Here is a 21,695-nt window from a genome sequence, read left to right as displayed (position 1 = left end):
AACGTGGTCATGGTGCAAAAGAAAAGCGGCAAGTGACGCATGTGCATCGACTTCACCAGCCTCAAAAAGGCTTGTCCCAAGGACAACTTCCCCCTGCCACGGGTCGACAAAATAGTCGATAGCGCAGCAGGATGCGAAGTCATGTCCCTCCTCGATTGCTTCTCCGGTTACCACCAGATTTACATGAAAGAGGAAGACAAGGCCAACACAAGCTTTATCACACCCTTCGGCACGTACTGCTTTATCAGGATGCTAGAAGGCCTAAAAAACGCCGGGTCAACCTTTTCTCGCCTCACCAAGAGGGTCCTTGAAGGTCAAGTCGGCCGCAACATTTTCACCTACGTAGACGACATCGTCGTCGCGAGCAAAAACAAAGAGGATCACCTAGCCGATCTCGTAGAAACATTCGCTAATATGCGCGATGCTCGACTTCGGCTCAACCCCAAGAAGTGCATCTTTGGAGATCGCCAGGGGAAGATACTTGGTTACCTAGTGTCGCACCGAGGGATCGAGGCCAACCCGACCAAGATCCAAGCGATCATCAACATGACACCCCCGCAGTCAACCAGGGATGTCCAGCGACTAACAGGTATATTGGCCGCCTTGAACAGATTCATCTCCAAATCCGCAGAGCGCAGTCTACCCTTCCTCAAGACATTGCGTGGTGCAAAAGACTTCGCTTGGGGACCAGAGCAAGCAGCAGCCTTCGAGTCGCTCAAGCAACACCTGTCCGACTTAGCAACTCTTGCTAGCCCCAACCCTTCACTGCCTCTTCTTCTTTACATTGCGGCCTCACCATGTGCAGTCAGCACAGCGTTAATCCAAGAGCAGGACAGATAGGGCATGACTCTGTAGTGCCCAGTGTACTATGTCTCCGAAGTCCTCACGGCTTCTAAGTGCAATATGACTGAGCTAGAAAAAAATTCATAGCAGTCGTCATGGCATCACGCAAGCTGCACCATTACTTCGAGGCATTCAAAGTACAGGTCACTTCAGACAGGGGTATGGGCGAATTGTTCAGGAACCCGGAGGCATCCATCCGAGTCGCCAAATGGGCAGCCGAACTCTCTAGGTACCACATCACCTTCGAACCTCGAACAACGATTAAATCGCAAGTCCTGGCAGACTTCATCGTTGACTGGACAGGACCAGCATGGCAACAAAAAGAGTCCCTAGAGAAAGTTTGGATCATCCACTGCGACGACGCGTGGTGCCATGCGGGGGCAGGTGCCACGGCGATCGTAACATCACCTACAAGCGTCAAGTACATGTACGCAGCACGCCTCAGCTTCACCTTGGAGTCCAACAGATGCACCAACAATATAGCAGAGTATGAAGCCGTCATCCTGGGACTTCACAAATTACGAGCACTCGGTGTCTCCACATGCATAATCAGGACAGACTCCAAAGTGGTCACCAGCCAGGTTGAGAAGGAATACTCTGCAAAGGACCCTGCGTTCATGTAGTATCTCACAACTGTCCATAGCCTTGAGAGACAATTCAAGGGTTTCACCCTGCAGCATGTCGACCGCGCCAAGAACGAAGAGGCCGACGCGTTGGCCAAGGCAGTGGCCAAGGGCGAAGCCTTGCCCTCCAATGTGTTCTACCACGTCATTGACACACCAGCTATCCATAACCCCGAAGGCCTGCAAATAACTCAGGACACCGAAGGCCAACACATCGTCAACCTCATCATGGTCGAAGACTGGCGGGCACCAATAACACTGTACTTGCAAGGCCACTACCATCCAAGCGACCACAATGAGGCCAAACGACTAAAGCACAGGAGCAGGGACTTCGCTTTAGTCGAGGGTCAGCTGTACAAAAAGGGCATCAGCCAGCCCATGCTGAAGTGCATAACTGAAACTAAAGGCATGACAATCCTTCGTGAAGTCCACAGAGGAACCTGTGGCTCCCACTCAGGACCCAGGGCCCTCACTGCCAAAGTGATTTGTCAAGGATTTTATTGGCCCGCAATAATCTGCACCGCCAATCGAGTCACGAGGTCATGCGAAGCATGCTAAAAGTTCTCCCCTCGCTCAGGCAGCCCCTCACTATACACCAAACACATCGCCCATACATGGCCACTTCAACGCTGGGGGTTGGACATCGTTGGACCACTGCCTACAGCTCAAGGGAACCTCAAGTTCACCTTCGTCGCCGTCGAATATTTCACAAAGTGGATTGAGGCTAGGGCAGTATCCACAATAACATCGAAGACTGCACAAAAATTCTTCTGGCAAAACATTGTCTGCCGCTTTGGAGTCCTGTCCGAACTAACCGTCGACAACAGCAAACAGTTCGACAGCCAAGACTTCAGGGATTTCTACTTTTCCATCGGCACCAAGCCTGTCTTCGCCTCGGTGTACCACCCACAATCCAACAGCGTTGTTGAGCGTGCCAATGGCAAGATTTCTAGTGCCATCAAGAAAAGGCTTCTTGACGACAAAAAGGGCAAATGGGCCGACCAATTACCCGAAGTGGTATGGGCCCTGAACATGACAAAGTGCTAGGCAACCCGGTTCACACCTTTCTGCCTATTGTATGGATCTGAAGCCATGACACCGCAAGAGTTAAAGCACGGGTCCCCCCGAACAAACAAATCAGCAGTCTCCGACGTCGACGAACCAACTTCCAAAGACCTCATCGATGGAGACCGCGTCCTCGCCCTGTAGGCCCTCGACAAATATCAGGTTCAAACCAAGGCCTGGCGCGACAACGCAGTCGTCCCAAGAGAATTCAACGAAGGGGACCTCGTACTCGTCCGGACCTCCCGGACAGAATCACGAGGCAAGCTTGAGCCGAAATGGGAAGGTCCATTCATCGTCAAGTCGAAGGCATCCCCCAGTGCTTACATGTTGGCAACATCATCCGGCGAAGACTTAGAACATTCCTGGAACATCGATAATCTCAGGAAACTTTTCGTTTAAGTCTTAGGGCCTACACGCCTTTGTAATTCCGCAAACAATGTTGTTTCGTCCCGCACTCTTTTCCTCCCGCGGGTGAGGTTTTTAACGAGGCAGAGCCATGTAATATACCAGTGAAAGCCACCGCAAAAATATTCAAGTATCACCATGTCGAAAAAGACCGCTTCGATGGCCTTCGGCATTCAACCGATTCGAAGTCACTGCGACAAGTAGCATAGACTACCCTCGCGTGCGACAAAATCCATGCAAAAGTCGCCTAAGGGTGCAGCCGGACAAGCACAACAAGTGCGCAATACGAAGTCTTTACTAAAAGACAAATCCGTGTAAAAGTCGCCTAAGTGTGCAGCCGGACAAGCACAACAAGTGCGCAATACGAAGTCTTTACTAAAAGACAAATCCGTGCAAAAGTCGCCTAAGGGTGTAGCCGGACAAGCACAACAAGTGCGCAATATGAAGTCTTCACTAAAAGACAAAACCGTGCAAAAGTTGCCTAAGGGTGCAGCCAGACAAGCACAACAAGTGTGCGACACACAGTCTTTACTAAAAGACAAAACCGTGCAAAAGTCGCCTAAGGGTGCAGCCAGACAAGCACAACAAGTGCGCGACACACAGTCTTTACTAAAAGACAACTCCGTGCAAAAGTCACCTAAGGGTGCAGGTGGACAATCACAAATTACAGCGAAGGGCCACCAGCCCCACCGCACAAATAAATACATCGTATCGGTAAGCGAAGGGTAACAGGCCACATTACAATACAAGTCACAAATTACATACAAACAGCGAAGGGCCACCATCCCCACCACACAGATAAATACAATCAAGCTCTCCCCTCCCTTTTTATTACAAGCCAGGGGAGGGTAGCGTCTTCACTTACTAGTGAGGGCATCTCACACTACATCGGCTCAGCCTTCGGGATAATGCCCGCCTCCCGATAATTAAACAACATCATTCTCAATTCCTCACCCTCAAACAGATTCCGCAGATCCCCCTCACCAATACTCATCCCAAATGACGAGGACAGCAAATCGCGTTGGCCACCCTGATCTATCCGAAGACGGGTTCGCTCCAGCCCCATCCGACGGCACCTACCACTTCGCGACATCTCGCCAACGCTATGCTTCACCACCACTTTTCGTCGTCGGCATTCAGACTTCGCGCAAGCTGGGGGATCAAACACTTCGCCCATCTAATGCGGCAAAATAATCCAAATCTTCATTCGAAGACTCTTCAGTCCAGGAAAACGGGCTCTCGAACTCACCATCAGATGAAAAAGACCCAGATTTAGAACCAGACAAACTACCATTAGCAGGCACTACGTTCGCGGCCGCCACAAAATTAGTACCATTAGTAGGGGTTGCTTGCGCAGGCCCAGACTTCGGAACCTGCGCAACAACCGATTTTCAGTATCACAAAAATAAAACCCTACATCCAATGCCCCTAACTCTATCCCACCACCTACGAAGGACCGACCGACGCCGCAGGGTCTTTGGCAGCTGGCGCGGCCACCACCGAAGTGTCTTCAGGCAACGTGGTGGCGGCCACAGGCTCGTCTTCGCTAGCACCAGTTGGCGGCGCCCTCGCACCCTCCGCCAGAGGCATCATGCTCACCAGGCCTCCCAAGTCTTCAACCTCCTCATCATTCGCCATCTACAAAAACAACACGAAACATAAGCACATATTCTCTAAAACAAATAAACTAAAGAAAAATAATAACAATTCGTACCTGCTCCATCGCCCGGTCAGACCTTTCCCGAACAGTATCACGGCCGTGAGGGCCCCACATCCTATCATAAAGCGCCCTAGCCGACCGCTTTAGCACCGCGTCTTCAACCTGGAAGATTTCGCGGTCGAAGTCTTCATCGGACTGATCAAAGACTTCGAAGTGCCTACATCCCTCACGGGACAAGGCATTCGCGGCTCCCTCATAGGTGATGAGCGAAGCGAAGGACATGAGACATGTCATGATCGACAGAAGGACCTCTAGTTCCTACTGCAACCATCCGAGAAAGCGGAGGCCCACCTCCTTACCGGACGCTTCAAAGGAGGTCGTACGCGCACCAAGCTGCCGATACACGTCCACGAGCAACGCACGCGCTCGGTTGACCTCTGTGCGGGTAGAGGCCTCCGCCTTGTCCAGATAGCTGTGTAGGCTCCTGTGGTTCGCCTCCGCCTCCGCAGCACGTTGGAGAGCGAGGCTAGCCTCGGCGCGCGCAAGCTTGGCATCGGCGCACACAGCCTGGGCCTCCGCGCAGGCCTTGTTAGCATCCTCCTTTTCCGCTGCCAGCCGGCGGCTGAGTTCCTCTTTTTCAGCCTCCGCAGCCGACAGCTTATCCATCAGGTTGTGGCTCTTATTCTCCACGACCGACTTGTCCCGCAGAACCTCAGTGTGCTGCATCTGGAGGCGTTCAATCCTCCCCTCAAGTTGTCGCCTTTTGACAACGAACTCCAAGGTCAGGCCCCCCGACACAATCCGTTTGGTGAAGGCGGTCGCCTGGCATCAAACACTGTTAAATTCAAAGTCATATAAGAAGAACACACTGTTGAAGACTACTTACATGCTTTAGCTGCTGCGCAACTGAGCCCGCCACGTCCTTAGCGGCGGCGGCCAAAGTGATTGTAACGTCCTGAATTTGGGGGTAGAATTCTTTTCTCTTACCAAATTCAGGCGTTACCTTTTTCTTTTCTCGTTCCCTCGCTAAACCTTGATCTTTTCCAAAGTTAGCGGGATTCGGCTTGGAATTCCCGTGTAAAGGAAAACCCTAAATTACTTTATGTTGTTTGATGCACCATGCCGAACTATGCATTTTTTTGATTGCTTAGAGATGTAAGTGCATTCATCTAGAAAGATCGGATTTCGAAAAGGAAAAAAAACCTTTTCTTTCTTTTTCTTTTTCTTTCTCTCTCTTTTTTTTCTCTCTCCCGCGCCGTGGGCCGCCCCTGGCCGGCCAAGCCGCCCCCCCGCGCGCCCCCTTTGGGCCCATTGGCCCAGCCGCCCCCTCCCTTTCCCCCCCAATTCCCCCAATCCCTCTCCCTCCCTCTCATTCTCTCTCTTCCCCACCCCAGCCGCCGCCCCCTGCCCTAGCCGCTCGCGGCTGCTCGTCGTCGGTTCGGCCGCCCGTCCCCGGTGAGGTCCCCCTCCCCCTCTCCTCCCTCCCCCATCTCCCCTCCCCTTCCCCCTACCCGGCTTGGCCGCTCCCTACCCCTGCGCCCCGGTCCCGCCGCCTGCCGCCCAGCTCGGCCGCCACCGCCCCTGCGCGCCCTGCCCCGCCCCTGGCCGGCTCGGCCGCCCCTGCGCGCCAGCTCGGCCGCCCCCTGCCCCTGCGCCCCCACCGGTTCGGCCGCCCGCCCCCCCCCCCCCCCCCCCCGCTAGCTCGGCCGCCCGCCGCCCCCGCCCCTGCCCAGGCCGGTTCAACCGCCCCCTGGCCGGTTCAACCGCCCCCCTTTTTTTTATTTATTTTATTTTTTATTTTATTTTCTTTCATTACTGTTACTTATTTTATTTTAGGCAGGATAATCATGGTTCATGTTATTAAAATAGGAAACTTAATTTAGAATTCCGTTACGCTAGTTAATTCATATAATCAATTGTTTATCCAGTTCAATGTTGATCAACTAAAAATGACTAGGTTTCCATTAGTGCATATAACTAAATTCTTTTGTTAGAACCAATTGTAACTAATCATTAGTGCATAAGCTTTAACCCCCCCGCGAGACCTTTCCCGTTTCTTTCTAACCATAATGAATGCGATATCGAATGTCATACTTGATGCATATCCACTTTATTTGTTCCCTTGTATGATGTACTGTTTGCTTCCCAATTTGAATGGATGTATGTATGTATGCTTGCAATCGCATAGAGAACGATCCGGTCGAAGAGCCCGAGGAACTCGCAGGAGAAGCCCCTGAGCAGCAGTCGGTTGGTGGAGGCAAGTGTCCTTTGACCTATCTCTGTCCTATTCATTATTTAATTCACCTCCCGCTTTACACATTTATGCCTAAGGACTGACTAGCTTTTGTTATCCATATCCTTGTTTACCTATTTGGGTTGGATTATTATTGTTTAGCTTTATGCTATTGCTCAAACTCTAATCAATGAACATGATGAGATTATCTATGATACGTTGTTTTCCCCTCTCTTATGATGATGTTATACTTGTGGTCTTCAAGGGGGCTCGAGCGGTTTCTCGAGTGCCTCTCCGTAAGGACCTGTTCTATGGATGACCGCCCGGGAAAACAGTGCAACCATGAGGGTGGAATGGGATGCCCTTAGCTGAATAATTAGAGGATCCGGGGTGTAGTTCACTTAGCCGTCGTGCCGTCAATGGGGCTCGGTGTATGCGGCCCGCTCTGCCAAGTTTGGGTTCGCCCCTTGGGGAGGAGTGCGGTGCATTTAGGAAACCTAACGGGTGACTACAGCCCCGGGGAATCTTTGTAAAGGCTACGTAGTGATGCCCTGCTGGGTCACCTTGGTAGTGATCAATGGAGAGTCATGATCTCCGGGCAGAAAGGGAATCACGGCTTGTGGGTAAAGTGCACAACCTCTGTAGAGTGTTTGAAAACTGATATATCAGCCGTGCTCGCGGTTATGAGCGGCCAAGGGAGCTCCAGTGATTAGTGGTACTTGATCAGAGATACTTTGGTACAGGTGGTTATGAGATTGATGGTTTTGGTTATGACTATGGTGCTGGTAAGTGGTATTCTTTCCGTTTGGAAAGGGTACATCGGGTTAATAACTTGGGTAAATGTTAAAACTTGGCTTTCTACTAGTAAGTAATAATCTGACCAACTAAAAGCAACTGCTTGACTTATCCCCACATACAGCTAGTCCACTACAGCCAAACAGGATACTTGCTGAGTATGTTGATGAGTACTCACCCTTGCTCTACACACCAAACCCCCCCATCCCCAGGTTGTCAGCATTGCAACCACTGCTCAGGAGAAGATGAAGCTGTGGAAGGAGACTTCCAGGAGTTCCAAGACTACGACGAGTTCTAGGTGTGGGTTAGCGGCAACCCCCAGTTGGCTGCCTGTGAAGGCCGCAGTTATCTACGTTTCTTTTCCGCACTTTGATTTATTGTAAGAACTATATGGACGTCTCAGACGTACGATGTAATCAACTATTATTTCCCTTTTAATACTATTTTGAGCACTGTGTGATGATGTCCATGTTATGTAACTGTTGTGTACGTGAATAACTGATCCTGGCACGTACATGGTTCGCATTCGGTTTGCCTTCTAAAACCGGGTGTGACATAAGTGGTATCAAAGCCGTGCTGACTGTAGGACCGCTAACCTAGAGTAGAATGGTCGTTCTAAGGACTATAGACCTCTGTCCCTGCCTTGACTTTGATATCCCTTCAAAAGTTGGTCATATCGACTAAACCTATGTTCTACTATATATAATACCTTGCTGAAAATTGTGTTTTATTCTAATCCTTCATTTACTTATGATTCATCATTTGCTGGTCATATTAATTCTGTTCTCACCCTTTTGCTTGCGATGTCTTTTGTAGATGGCTCGACTTAGACACACTGCACGAAAGTCAGTCATCCCCTTCTTACCCTCCTGCCTTGCTGAGCGTCCGCTTCGCCGTCCCGTGGCCGGACAGTCCAGCCACTTGGAGAGACTGCACCACCGCCTGCGTGAGGAGCAGGAGCGTCGACGACAGGAGCAGCAGGGCTCTTCTTTCTCACTCCACCAAGAGATAGAGTCTGTGAGGAGCTGCTCCCCTGTGCTTCCTCTGGAGCCGCCCCCTGCACCACCACTGGGCGTCCCAGCTTCTGGAGTAGCTGCTGGAGGAGACCCAGACGACGGAGGTGGAGACGACAGCTCGAGCCACGACACCGACTTCTCTGCTAACCATGAGCCGGAAGGATGGGTTGCTCGACCCATCACTCGCGACGCTGCTCGCGGGTGTCACTTCCACGATGCGCTCGACTCCCTGCTACGTCGGGCATTTGGCCGGCATACTTGGTCCGTTGAGTATCGCTGTGTGGTCTACCAGCACAGTCGCGGGGTCTACCCGGACCGCTGGGAGGCAACCTGCTTGGTGCGCTGTCCGGAGAACAGTCTCCAGGGTGCAGAGGCCTGCTCAGAGCACTATTCTATCTCTGAGCGGGACTCCGCTGAGGCAGCCATGCAAGATGCTGCACGGCGTGCGCTTTCGCACTACTACTCGGTTTTCGGTGGGGCAGCTGATGGTCTTGACCTGAAGTATTACCCCCACCGTCCATCTGGTAGCACAGGAGGCGTGATTGTCTCACCTGTCGGTGAGGGCAATCCTAGGTTGAGCAGCACAATCAACCTAGCCGCCGTGCTAAACACGGAGCTGGACCATGCATTAGACGAGCTGAGTAGGGCTCGTGCTGAGCGCGTGGAACATCGTCACCTGGATGGTGGTTCCCCCGCTCCCGTCGGAACTCAGCACCCGTACCGCTCACCTCAGCGTGGACACCAGTCTTATGGCAACCCCGACTGCAAGACCAAGATAACTCTAGAACCATAGATCGTTAGAGTTGGATCTTGTAATTAATACGAAATATATACATAGAAGCTTCAGTCTTAGCGTTAGTCTCGCTCTTAGTTAAGTCTTAGTTAGACAGGGTAGTTTGCTATATCTTGTGCATTTATGTTTGTCATGATGAACTATGTTTGGTTTGGATCTTTGTAATGATTGTCACCAGAGTGTGGGTATCCCCTGCATTTTGGTTTACCTATTATGTTAATAAAGTTAGTTATATAGTTGGGAAACCTTTTATTCCACTTTCCTCTTTATCTGAGAAGCTGTGTGGTTTGTGTTGGAGATCAGTGAAGATGCTCATCTGTTCAGTGCTGTTGAAGAATTCTATACTCTTTTCTTATGCTGCAAGATTTGCCAGATCAGTTCTGATGTGTGGTTGCATTCTGCAGATGTCAAAGAATAGGCGCAGAGGAGGAAGGCGTGCTCAGCAGGAGCGAGCCGCTCAACAGGATGAGGTGCCCCAGCAGCAGCACCTGCCGCCCCCGCCCCCGATGTCGATCGAGCAGATGTTTCTGATGCAGACTCAGGCAGTTCAAGCCATCGGTCAGACTTTGGCCGCCATTCAGCAGCAGCAGCAGCAACAGCAGCAGGCCCCACCTCAGCCTCAGCCTCAGATGCCCAGAGACAAGCGTGCTGAATTCATGAGAGGTCATCCACCAACGTTTGCTCATTCTTCTGACCCCATGGATGCTGAATATTGGCTGCGCACTGTGGAGCGGGAGTTGCATACCGCTCAGTGCGATGACAGGGAGAAGGTTCTGTATGGTCCCCGTCTGTTGAGAGGAGCAGCCCAATCATGGTGGGAGTCTTACCTCACCACCCATGCCCACCCTGACGCCATCACCTGGGAAGAGTTCAGAGGAAGTTTTCGTCAGTACCATGTTCCTGCAGGTCTGATGACAGTAAAGAAGGAGTAGTTCCTGGCCCTCAAGCAAGGGCCATCGTCTGTCAGTGAGTACCGGGACAGGTTTCTGCAATTGTCTCGCTATGCTCCTGAAGATGTCAACACCGACGCCAAGCGACAGTACCGTTTCCTGAGAGGCTTGGTTGACCCTCTGCAGTACCAACTGATGAATCACACCTTCCCGACATTCCAGCACCTGATTGACAGAGCAATCATGACAGAGAGAAAGCGTAAGGAGATGGAAGATCGTAAGCGCAAGATCAGTGGACCCCAGCCTGGAAGCAGCAATCGTCCTCGTTTCTCAGGCAATCAACCTCAGCAGTTCAGGCAGAACCAGCGTCCACCTCAACAGCATCAGCAGTTCCAAAGGCAGTATCCTCAGCATCAGTACCAGAACCGTCAGAGCAATCAGTCAGGAGGTCAGTTTCAGAGGCAGAATCAGCAAGCACCTCGTCTTCCTACCCCAACAGCCCAGCAGAACAATCAGGCAGCACCAACTCAGGTTGGAAACAGAGCATGTTTCCACTGTGGAGAGCAAGGCCACTGGGTGATGCAATGTCCGAAGAAGGCAGCCCAGCAGCAGTCAGGCCCCAATGCCCCAGCGAAGCAGAATGTGCCTCAGCCTGGAGCAGGCAATCGCCCTCAGCCGCGCTATAATCATGGAAGGCTGAACCACTTGGAGGCTGAAGTAGTTCAGGAGACCCCCGGCATGATAGTAGGTATGTTCCCAGTCGACTCCCATACTGCAGAAGTGTTATTTGATACTGGAGCAACACATTCTTTCATTACTGCATCATGGGTAGAAGCACATAATCTTCCAATTACTACCATGTCAACCCCCATTCAAATTGACTCAGCCGGTGGTAGAATTCGAGCCGATAGCATTTGTCTGAATATAAGTGTGGAAATAAGGGGGATAGCGTTTCCCGCCAACCTTATAGTAATGGGTACTCAGGGAATAGATGTCATCCTAGGGATGAATTGGCTAGATAAGTATCAGGCAGTTATCAGTTGTGATAAGAGGACAATCAAGTTGGTGTCCCCACTAGGAGAGGAAGTGGTGACCGAGTTAGTCCCGCCTGAGCCAAAGAAAGGAAGTTGTTATCAGATAGCTGTTGATAGCAGTGAAGCAGACCCAATCGAGAGGATCAAGGTTGTGTCCGAGTTCCCAGATGTGTTTCCAAAGGACTTACCGGGTATGCCACCAGAGCGGAAAGTTGAGTTTGCCATAGAGCTTCTTCCCGGAACCGCCCCTATCTTTAAGAGAGCTTACAGAATATCTGGACCAGAGTTGGTTGAGCTTAAGAAACAGATTGATGAGCTGTCAGAGAAAGGTTACATCCGGCCAAGCACCTCGCCTTGGGCCGCTCCTGTCCTATTTGTGGAGAAGAAAGATGGCACCAAGAGGATGTGCATCGATTACCGAGCTTTGAATGAGGTCACGATCAAGAACAAGTATCCCTTGCCCAGAATAGAAGATCTGTTCGACCAGTTGAGAGGAGCCAGTGTGTTCTCCAAGATTGATCTGAGGTCAGGTTATCATCAGCTCAGGATCCGACCTTCGGACATTCCGAAGACGGCATTCATTTCCAAGTATGGTTTGTATGAGTTCACAGTGATGTCTTTTGGTTTGACCAATGCGCCAGCATTCTTCATGAACTTGATGAATAGTGTATTCATGGATTACCTTGATAAGTTTGTGGTGGTATTCATTGATGACATTCTGATTTATTCTCAAAGCGAAGAAGAGCATGCAAGTCATTTGAGGATGGTATTGCGAAGATTGCGAGAGCACCAGTTGTATGCAAAATTGAGCAAGTGTGAATTCTAGATCAATGAAGTCCTGTTCTTGGGTCACATAATCAACAAAGAAGGATTGGCTGTGGATCCGAAGAAAGTGGCAGACATTCTGAACTGGAAAGCGCCAACAGATGCTCGAGGAATCAAGAGTTTCATTGGAATGGCCGGATATTATCGGCGATTCATTGAAGGGTTTTCGAAGATTGCGAAACCAATGGCAGCGTTGCTAGGCAACAAAGTTGAGTTCAAGTGGACCCAGAAATGCCAAGAGGCCTTTGAAGCGCTGAAAGAGAAGTTGACTACAGCGCCTGTCCTAGTCTTGCCTGATGTGCACAAGCCCTTCTCGGTGTATTGTGATGCTTGCTACACAGGTTTGGGATGCGTGTTGATGCAAGAGGGAAGAGTTGTGGCTTACTCGTCCTGACAGCTGAAGGTTCATGAGAAGAATTACCCAATCCATGATCTAGAGTTGGCAGCAGTGGTTCACACACTGAAGACATGGAGGCACTATCTGTATGGACACAAATGTGATGTTTACACAGACCACAAGAGTCTGAAGTACATATTCACTCAGTCAGAGTTGAACATGAGGCAACGAAGATGGTTAGAGTTGATCAAAGACTATGAGTTGGAGATTCATTACCATCCAGGCAAAGCAAACGTAGTGGCAGATGCTTTAAGCAGGAAGAGTCAAGTCAATCTGATGGTCGCTCGTCCGATGCCTTATGAGTTGGCCAAGGAGTTCGACAGGTTGAGACTCGGATTTCTGAACAATTCGCGAGGAGTCACAGTCGAGTTGGAACCTACCTTGGAGCGTGAAATCAAAGAAGCGCAGAAGAATGATGAAAAGATTAGTGAGATTCGGCGACTGATTCTAGATGGCAGAGGCAAAGATTTTCGAGAAGATGCAGAAGGCGTGATATGGTTCAAAGACCGCTTGTGTGTTCCCAATGTCCAGTCCATTCGGGAGTTGATCCTTAAGGAAGCTCATGAGACAGCCTATTCGATTCACCCTGGCAGTGAGAAGATGTATCAGGATCTGAAGAAGAAATTCTGGTGGTACGGAATGAAGAGAGAAATCGCAGAGCATGTGGCTATGTGCGATAGTTGTCGAAGAATTAAGGCAGAGCACCAGAGACCAGCTGGATTGTTGCAACCGTTGCAGATCCCTCAGTGGAAATGGGACGAAATCAGTATGGATTTCATAGTCGGATTGCCTCGCACTCGAGCTGGCTACGATTCCATTTGGGTAGTAGTGGACCGTTTGACCAAGTCAGCCCACTTCATACCTGTCAAGACCAATTACAGCAGTGCAGTATTGGCAGAATTGTATATGTCTCGGATCGTTTGTCTTCATGGTGTGCCAAAGAAGATAGTGTCAGACAGAGGAACACAGTTCACCTCTCATTTCTGGCAGCAGTTGCACGAAGCCTTGGGCACGCATCTGAATTTCAGTTCAGCTTATCACCCGCAGACAGATGGCCAGACCGAAAGGACCAACCAAATTCTTGAAGACATGTTGAGAGCCTGTGCGTTGCAAGATCAGTTCGAATGGGACAAGCGATTGCCTTATGCAGAGTTTTCCTATAACAACAGTTACCAGGCCAGTTTGAAGATGTCACCATTTCAGGCGCTTTATGGAAGGAGTTGTAGAACTCCGTTGCAATGGGATCAACCTGGAGAAAAGCAAGTGTTTGGGCCAGACATTTTGCTTGAAGCCGAAGAGAACATCAAGATGGTCCGAGAGAATCTGAAGATAGCGCAATCGAGGCAGCGAAGCTATGCAGACACAAGAAGAAGAGAGCTGAGTTTCGAAGTCGGAGACTTTGTCTATCTGAAAGTGTCACCGATCAGAGGAGTCAGAAGATTCGGAGTGAAAGGCAAGCTAGCACCCCGCTACATTGGTCCGTATCAGATTCTCGCAAGACGTGGAGAAGTGGCCTATTAGCTCAGTTTGCCCGAGAATTTGTCTGCTGTGCATGATGTCTTTCATGTGTCTCAGTTGAAGAAGTGCTTGCGTGTGCCAGAAGAGCAGTTGCCAGTGGAAGGTCTTGAAGTCCAGGAGGACTTGACCTACGTTGAGAAGCCAGTGCAAATCCTTGAGGTCGCAGACAGAGTCACCCGAAGGAAGACCATCAGAATGTGCAAAGTCAAATGGAATCATCACTCTGAGGAAGAAGCGACCTGGGAGCGCGAAGATGATCTGATGGCTAAATACCCTGAGCTCTTTGCTAGCCAACCCTGAATCTCGAGGGCAAGATTCTTTTAAGGGGGATAGGTTTGTAACGCCCTGAATTTGGGGGTAGAATTCTTTTTTCTTCTTTTCTCTTACCAAATTCAGGCGTTACCCTTTTCTTTTCTCGTTCCCTCACTAAACCTTGATCTTTTCCAAAGTTAGCGGGATTCGGCTTGGAATTCCCGTGTAAAGGAAAACCCTAAATTACTTTATGTTGTTTGATGCACCATGCCGAACTATGCATTTTTTTGATTGCTTAGAGATGTAAGTGCATTCATCTAGAAAGATCGGATTTCGAAAAGGAAAAAAAACCTTTTCTTTCTTTTTCTTTTTCTTTCTCTCTCTTTTTTTTCTCTCTCCCGCGCCGTGGGCCGCCCCTGGCCGGCCCAGCCGCCCCCCCCCCCCCCCGCGCGCCCCCTTTGGGCCCATTGGCCCAGCCGCCCCCTCCCTATCCCCCCAATTCCCCCAATCCCTCTCCCTCCCTCTCATTCTCTCTCTTCCCCACCCCAGCCGCCGCCCCCTGCCCTAGCCGCCCGCGGCTGCTCGTCGCCGGTTCGGCCGCCCGTCCCCGTCCCCGGTGAGGTCCCCCTCCCCCTCTCCTCCCTCCCCCATCTCCCCTCCTCTTCCCCCTACCCGGCTTGGCCGCCCCCTACCCCTGCGCCCCGGTCCGGCCACCTGCCGCCCAGCTCGACCGCCCCTGGTCGGCTCGACCGCCGCCACCCCTGCGCGCCCTGCCCCGCCCCTGGCCGGCTTGGCCGCCCCTGCGCGCCAGCTCGGCCGCCCCCTGCCCCTGCGCCCCCGCCGGTTCGGCCGCCCGCCCCCCCCCCCCCCGCCAGCTCGGCCGCCCCCGCCCCTGCCCAGGCCGGTTCAACCGCCCCCCCCTTTTTTTATTTATTTTATTTTTTATTTTATTTTCTTTCATTACTGTTACTTATTTTATTTTAGGCAGGATAATCATTGTTCATGTTATTAAAATGGGAAACTTAATTTAGAATTCTGTTACGCTAGTTAATTCATATAATCAATTGTTTATCCAGTTCAATGTTGATCAACTAAAAATGACTAGGTTTCCATTAGTGCATATAACTAAATTCTTTTGTTAGAACCAATTGTAACTAATCATTAGTGCATAAGCTTTAACCCCCCCGCGAGACCTTTCCCGTTTCTTTCTAACCATAATGAATGCGATATCGAATGTCATACTTGATGCATATCCACTTTATTTGTTCCCTTGTATGATGTACTGTTTGCTTCCCAATTTGAATGGATGTATGTATGTATGCTTGCAATCGCATAGAGAACGATCCGGTCGAAGAGCCCGAGGAACTCGCAGGAGAAGCCCCTGAGCAGCAGTCGGTTGGTGGAGGCAAGTGTCCTTTGACCTATCTCTGTCCTATTCATTATTTAATTCACCTCCCGCTTTACACATTTATGCCTAAGGACTGACTAGCTTTTGTTATCCATATCCTTGTTTACCTATTTGGGTTGGATTATTATTGTTTAGCTTTATGCTATTGCTCAAACTCTAATCAATGAACATGATGAGATTATCTATGATACGCTGTTTTCCCCTCTCTTATGATGATGTTATACTTGTGGTCTTCAAGGGGGCTCGAGCGGTTTCTCGAGTGCCTCTCCGTAAGGACCTGTTCTATGGATGACCGCCTGGGAAAACAGTGCAACCATGAGGGTGGAATGGGATGCCCTTAGCTGAATAATTAGAGGATCCGGGGTGTAGTTCACTTAGTCGTCATGCCGTCAATGGGGCTCGGTGTATGCGGCTCGCTCTGCCAAGTTTGGGTTCGCCCCTTGGGGAGGAGTGCGGTGCATTTAGGAAACCTAACGGGTGACTACAGCCCCGGGGAATCTTTGTAAAGGCTACGTAGTGATGCCCTGCTGGGTCACCTTGGTAGTGATCAATGGAGAGTCATGATCTCCGGGCAGAAAGGGAATCACGGCTTGTGGGTAAAGTGCACAACCTCTGTAGAGTGTTTGAAAACTGATATATCAGCCGTGCTCGCGGTTATGAGCGGCCAAGGGAGCTCCAGTGATTAGTGGTACTTGATCAGAGATACTTTGGTACAGGTGGTTATGAGATTGATGGTTTTGGTTATGACTATGGTGCTGGTAAGTGGTATTCTTTCCGTTTGGAAAGGGTACATCGGGTTAATAACTTGGGTAAATGTTAAAACTTGGCTTTCTACTAGTAAGTAATAATCTGACCAACTAAAAGCAACTGCTTGACTTATCCCCACATACAGCTAGTCCACTACAGCCAAACAGGATACTTGCTGAGTATGTTGATGTGTACTCACCCTTGCTCTACACACCAAACCCCCCCATCCCCAGGTTGTCAGCATTGCAACCACTGCTCAGGAGAAGATGAAGCTGTGGAAGGAGACTTCCAGGAGTTCCAAGACTACGACGAGTTCTAGGTGTGGGTTAGCGGCAACCCCCAGTTGGCTGCCTGTGAAGGCCGCAGTTATCTACGTTTCTTTTCCGCACTTTGATTTATTGTAAGAACTATATGGACGTCTTAGATGTACGATGTAATCGACTATTATTTTCCTTTTAATACTACTTTGAGCACTGTGTGATGATGTCCATGTTATGTAACTGCTGTGTACGTGAATAACTGATCCTGGCACGTACATGGTTCGCATTCGGTTTGCCTTCTAAAACCGGGTGTGACAGTGATCTCGCTGCTGGCGCAAAACTTGGACCATGGGTCCTGCGAAGACCCCTTCGCCCCTGTAGCCACCGGCGCCAGGACAACGGCTAGTCACCCAACCTCCGATCCTGCACCATATTCTCGTCAAACACCAAAAAAAACTCACCAACAGGTCCCCGCCCTGTATGGGCATCAAACATCGCGACGCCGCCCACGAGATAGTCATCCACAGAAATATCCATGGAGACCTCGGCCCCACCCACCTCCGTCTCAACAGGACGCGGCGGGGATGGAGGCCTTCGCTCCTGTACGGGCGCGGCAGGGAGCGGCTTGCTGGGGCCAGGGGCGGTGGACTTCGCGCCCGACGGAGGCTTGCTGGTGCCGGGGGCGGCAGACTTCGCGGTCCCCCGCGCCATCTTGACCTCGCGGCACGGGTCCTTGACCCTCGCAAATTCCCGGCGTTCCCGCAACACGTCTTGGCGATCCTTTTCCATCACTGCCGATACAACAGCAACCACATTCCGCCCGTAAGGAAAATTGTTCATCTCACGAGCTAATCGAGACGAACGAATGTCCTCGCCAGCCACCCAAGGAATCAGAACTTTCCTAGGCCAGCGACCCCCGGTAACCTTCAGCATTCATGCGGAAGATTCCCGGAGCTCGGGTGAAGACATCGTCTCCCCAGGAGCCGCGCAAGTTCCCAATAAATCCACAGCAAAACGATTGGAAGCCCCCAACCCCTCAGCTGTTGTACCTATTTTCCTCTTCTTAGTGGCCGCAGTCGGCACTGCTCCTCGTGAAGGGCCTTCGTCGACCGCTGCCAGTGCTGCCACCACCCTCTTTCCCTGGCGGTCACCAAAAACAGCATCATCGTCTCCCAGGTAGCCGCCATATGGCAGACGGTTCAACTCAAAAAACAAGGTTCAACCGAACATTCGAACCACGGATGTCCCAACTATGCAAGGTCTCAGTCTTCGGCACATATTGCCCTACTATCCTGCAGCCTCAGCCTCCACTTCGCGCACAAACGCGACCGGGTTCCGGCCCTGCAAATCCACAGCGAAGGATGGACTTCGTACCAACTGATCGCCCAAGGTCGGCATCCAGCGGGGGCACACTTCGCCAAGTACCCAGCCGTGTGTCAAGGGCCACACTCCATATCCAATAAATTCCTCAACCAGATCGCGCCCGCTACTCATGCGGGCAGCATGCCGAAGGGCCCCTTCATCCTCATCATCCTCCGCCACCTCGAATCGTGAAAACGCCACATAGCAGTGAGAGCACATAATGGCCAGAGGAGCCCAGGCAGATCTTCGACTTCCCCACAAGAAACATAAAACCAAAAGTCCCACCAGTTGCCCCACTTGTTCCTGGCACAAGGAACTATTTCCACGACTTCCGCCGAAGTCTTTCCAGTCCTCGGCGTAAAGGTGGACGATCCAAATTGTGCAATCTTATCTCCTATTTTCCTCTTTTGCTAGTGCAGGCAATAGTTCTTGGCGAAGACCTCCACAGACGACTGCCCACCGTAAGAAGCAACCGCCCAAACATACTTCGCCAGCGCAACCACGGCATTAGGCGTCAACTGGTGGACCTGCACTTCGAACCTCCACAAAACCTCCGCCACGAAACGATGTGCCGGGAGACGAAGGCCAGCAATGAAAAATGCCTCAAACACAACCAATTCGCCCTCAGGCTCAGGGATCTCCTCAGCGCCCGGAACCCGCCCGACACCGTCACCAAAATATCCAAGCTACTGCATCTCCTGCACGTGAACCGAGGAGATCCTCGAAGTGCCGAACTCCATGGTGTGGCCCGATTGCAACTCCGTCGCCACCAAATCACTCAAGGTATTCTCGGACGACGGATCGGTCGACGACGCACTCGCAGCAGATGAGGAAGAAGACATTGCTACGTACCGTCGATGGCGGCGTACGGTCTGCTTGACGCGGGCCAGATTTCCGAAGCGGGAGAGCAAGGAGGATAGGCGAGCTGTTTGCAAAAGTTAGGGTTTCTACGATGCACTCAAGGGTAAGAAACAGTCCCGGCTGCGGGCGCCTTTTTATAGATAGGACACGGCGCTTCGGGAAACACGCAGTCCAACAGTAACACATCCACCAACGGTCACATTTCAAAAACCCCCGTGGGACCACTTCGAGCGAGGGCAGCGTCTCTCCCATCTAGCGGCGTCTTTGGCACCAGATGACTTAGTCGAACTGGTCCCTGTCACACCCGGTTTTGAAGGTAAACCGAATGCGAACTATGTACGTGCCAGGATCAGAACTCACGTACACAGCGGTTACATAAATGAACATCATCGCATAGTGCTCGAATTATAACATAAAAGAGAGTATTAACTTATTACATCACAGAGTCAGAGACATCCACGTAGTCATCAACTGAACTGATAAATCAAAGTGCTAAGTGAAACACAGTAAAGATAAGGTCTTCACAGGCAGCTGACTGGGGGTTGCCGCCAACCCTCACCTAGAACTCGTCATAGTCTTGGAATTCCTAGAAGTCTCCTTCCACAGCTTCATCTTCTCCTGAGCAGTGGTTGCAACGGGGACAACCTGGTGTTTTGTGGTAAAGCAAGGATGAGTACACATCAACGTACTCAGCAAATGCCCCGTTTGGCTGAAGTGGACTAGCTTTATGTGGGGTTAGGCTCAAGCAGTTGCTTTTAGTTGGTCAAGTATTTATTGTTAGTAGAAGCCAGATTTTATCACCAAGTCCAAGTTATAATCCCAAAAAGTACATCCTCAGAGAGGAAATACCAGACTGCATAATTAAAGTCACCATCATTAACCATCATCATTAAAGTCATCATCTGAGGTGTATCCGGAGTATCTCTAATCAAAGAGGATCCCAAGGCCGCTCATAACCGTGAGCACGGCTGATATACCAGTTTAACACTCTGCAGAGGTCGCACACTTTACCCATGAGTCGTGATTCCCTTTTTGCCCGGGGAGAGCTAATCCCCATTGATCACTACCTAGGTGGTCCGGCAGGGTATCACTACGTAGCTTTTACAAAGATTTCCTAGAGATCATAGTTGCCCGTTAGGTTTCTCCAGTTTGATAAACACAGTACCCCTCCCCGCAGGAGAGTGACTAACAAAAAGCAAAACGAAAGAACCTCGACACTCAGCCTCGGCAGAGCAAGCACTGTGCCTGGACCCCATTGACGGCACGACGGCGAAGCAACTACACCTCTAGTTCCTCTAATTAATTAGCTAAAGGCTTCCCATTTCACCCTCATGGTTGCACTGTTATCCCGGGTTGTCTCTCAACGAACAGGTCCTTACGGAGAGGTACTCAGGAAACAGCCTGAGCCCCCTAGAGTATCACAAGATCATCAATATCATCAGGATAACAGTATCGTATCATAAATAGTCACATCATGTTCATTGATTAGGTTGAGGCAATAGCAAAATGCTAACCATAATAACCCAAAAGGTCGTCAAGGATAAAGTAAAGTATAAAGCTAGTCAATCCTTAGGTTTCAATTAAGTAATGCGGGAAAGTGAATTATAAGTGAATAGGACATAATGGGTCAGAGGACACTTGCCTTCACCAAACTGCTGATCAGGGACTTCTTCTGCAACTTCCTCGGGAAACACAGACTGCCCGTTGTCTACGGAAAGTAATCATTCATTCTATGCACTTGGGAAATAACAAACAAAAGCAATAAAGCAAACATATGCAGCAGAGAGATCACAAGTTCACAGTAGAAAAGGGTTGGCAATCTGGTGTTCCCTAGGTCTAGGGTAGATGACTATACAAGGTGATTCATTATCCCCTAATCAGGTCTAAGTCAGTGGTGGGGGTTAAATCATTACATGGTTTTAAGTCCATAAACTTAGGTGCTCCAACTTTTATTAAAGTCTACTATCTTCTATTTATCTCAAATAGGGTTCCAATAACATTAATTTTACCCTAATGATCAACTATTAATTGGGGCATAAAAACAGCAGGGAAACATTGTTTAAATGGATAGATAAGAATATTATGAACATTTTGCAATTTGAAGCACCTAATTTGGAGTTCATATGACAAAGTTATGAATTTTACAAGATTAGGGATTAAAATATGCCTTAAATACCTATTTTGGATTAAATAAAAGGTCCGAGGACCTAACTGCGAAGATCCAGGGACGGCGGGTTAATTTGCAGAAAGTCGGGGGTCTCTTTAAGAAAAAGCGCGGGCGAAGGGGTATCGGGCTCCTACGGCCGTTGGATCTCGGATCAACGCCCGAGATTAGATCCGCGGGCAGGCGCGCGATCGCGCGGCGGCCAGATCGGCTGACAGGCGGGGCCGGGCGGGCAGCGCGGGCGCGGGCGGCTGACAGGCGGGGCCCAAATGGCAGAAAGGCGGGGTGCGGGGGGGGGGGGGGGGGGGGGGGGGGAACGGCCCTGGGCCGTTGGATCTCAGGCGGACGGCTAGGATTGGGCTCGGCCTGCTTAAAACAGGGCCGTTCGATCTGGAATGGACGGCTGGGATTGGGTGGCCGGCTTCTGTCTTCTCCTACGGCTAGCAGAGGCGGCGGCGCCCGCTCCCGCGGCGGAGGACTCGCCGGGGACGAGGGGCGCGGGGGCTCTGTGGGTCCTTGGGGCGACCTGAGTGGCCGGGGAGGT

Source organism: Zea mays, chromosome 5, assembly GCF_902167145.1.
Source record: "Zea mays cultivar B73 chromosome 5, Zm-B73-REFERENCE-NAM-5.0, whole genome shotgun sequence".
In the NCBI taxonomy this organism is placed as follows: domain Eukaryota; kingdom Viridiplantae; phylum Streptophyta; class Magnoliopsida; order Poales; family Poaceae; genus Zea; species Zea mays.
The sequence above is the reverse complement of the archived record's forward strand: the minus strand, read 5'-3'. Positions refer to the sequence as shown.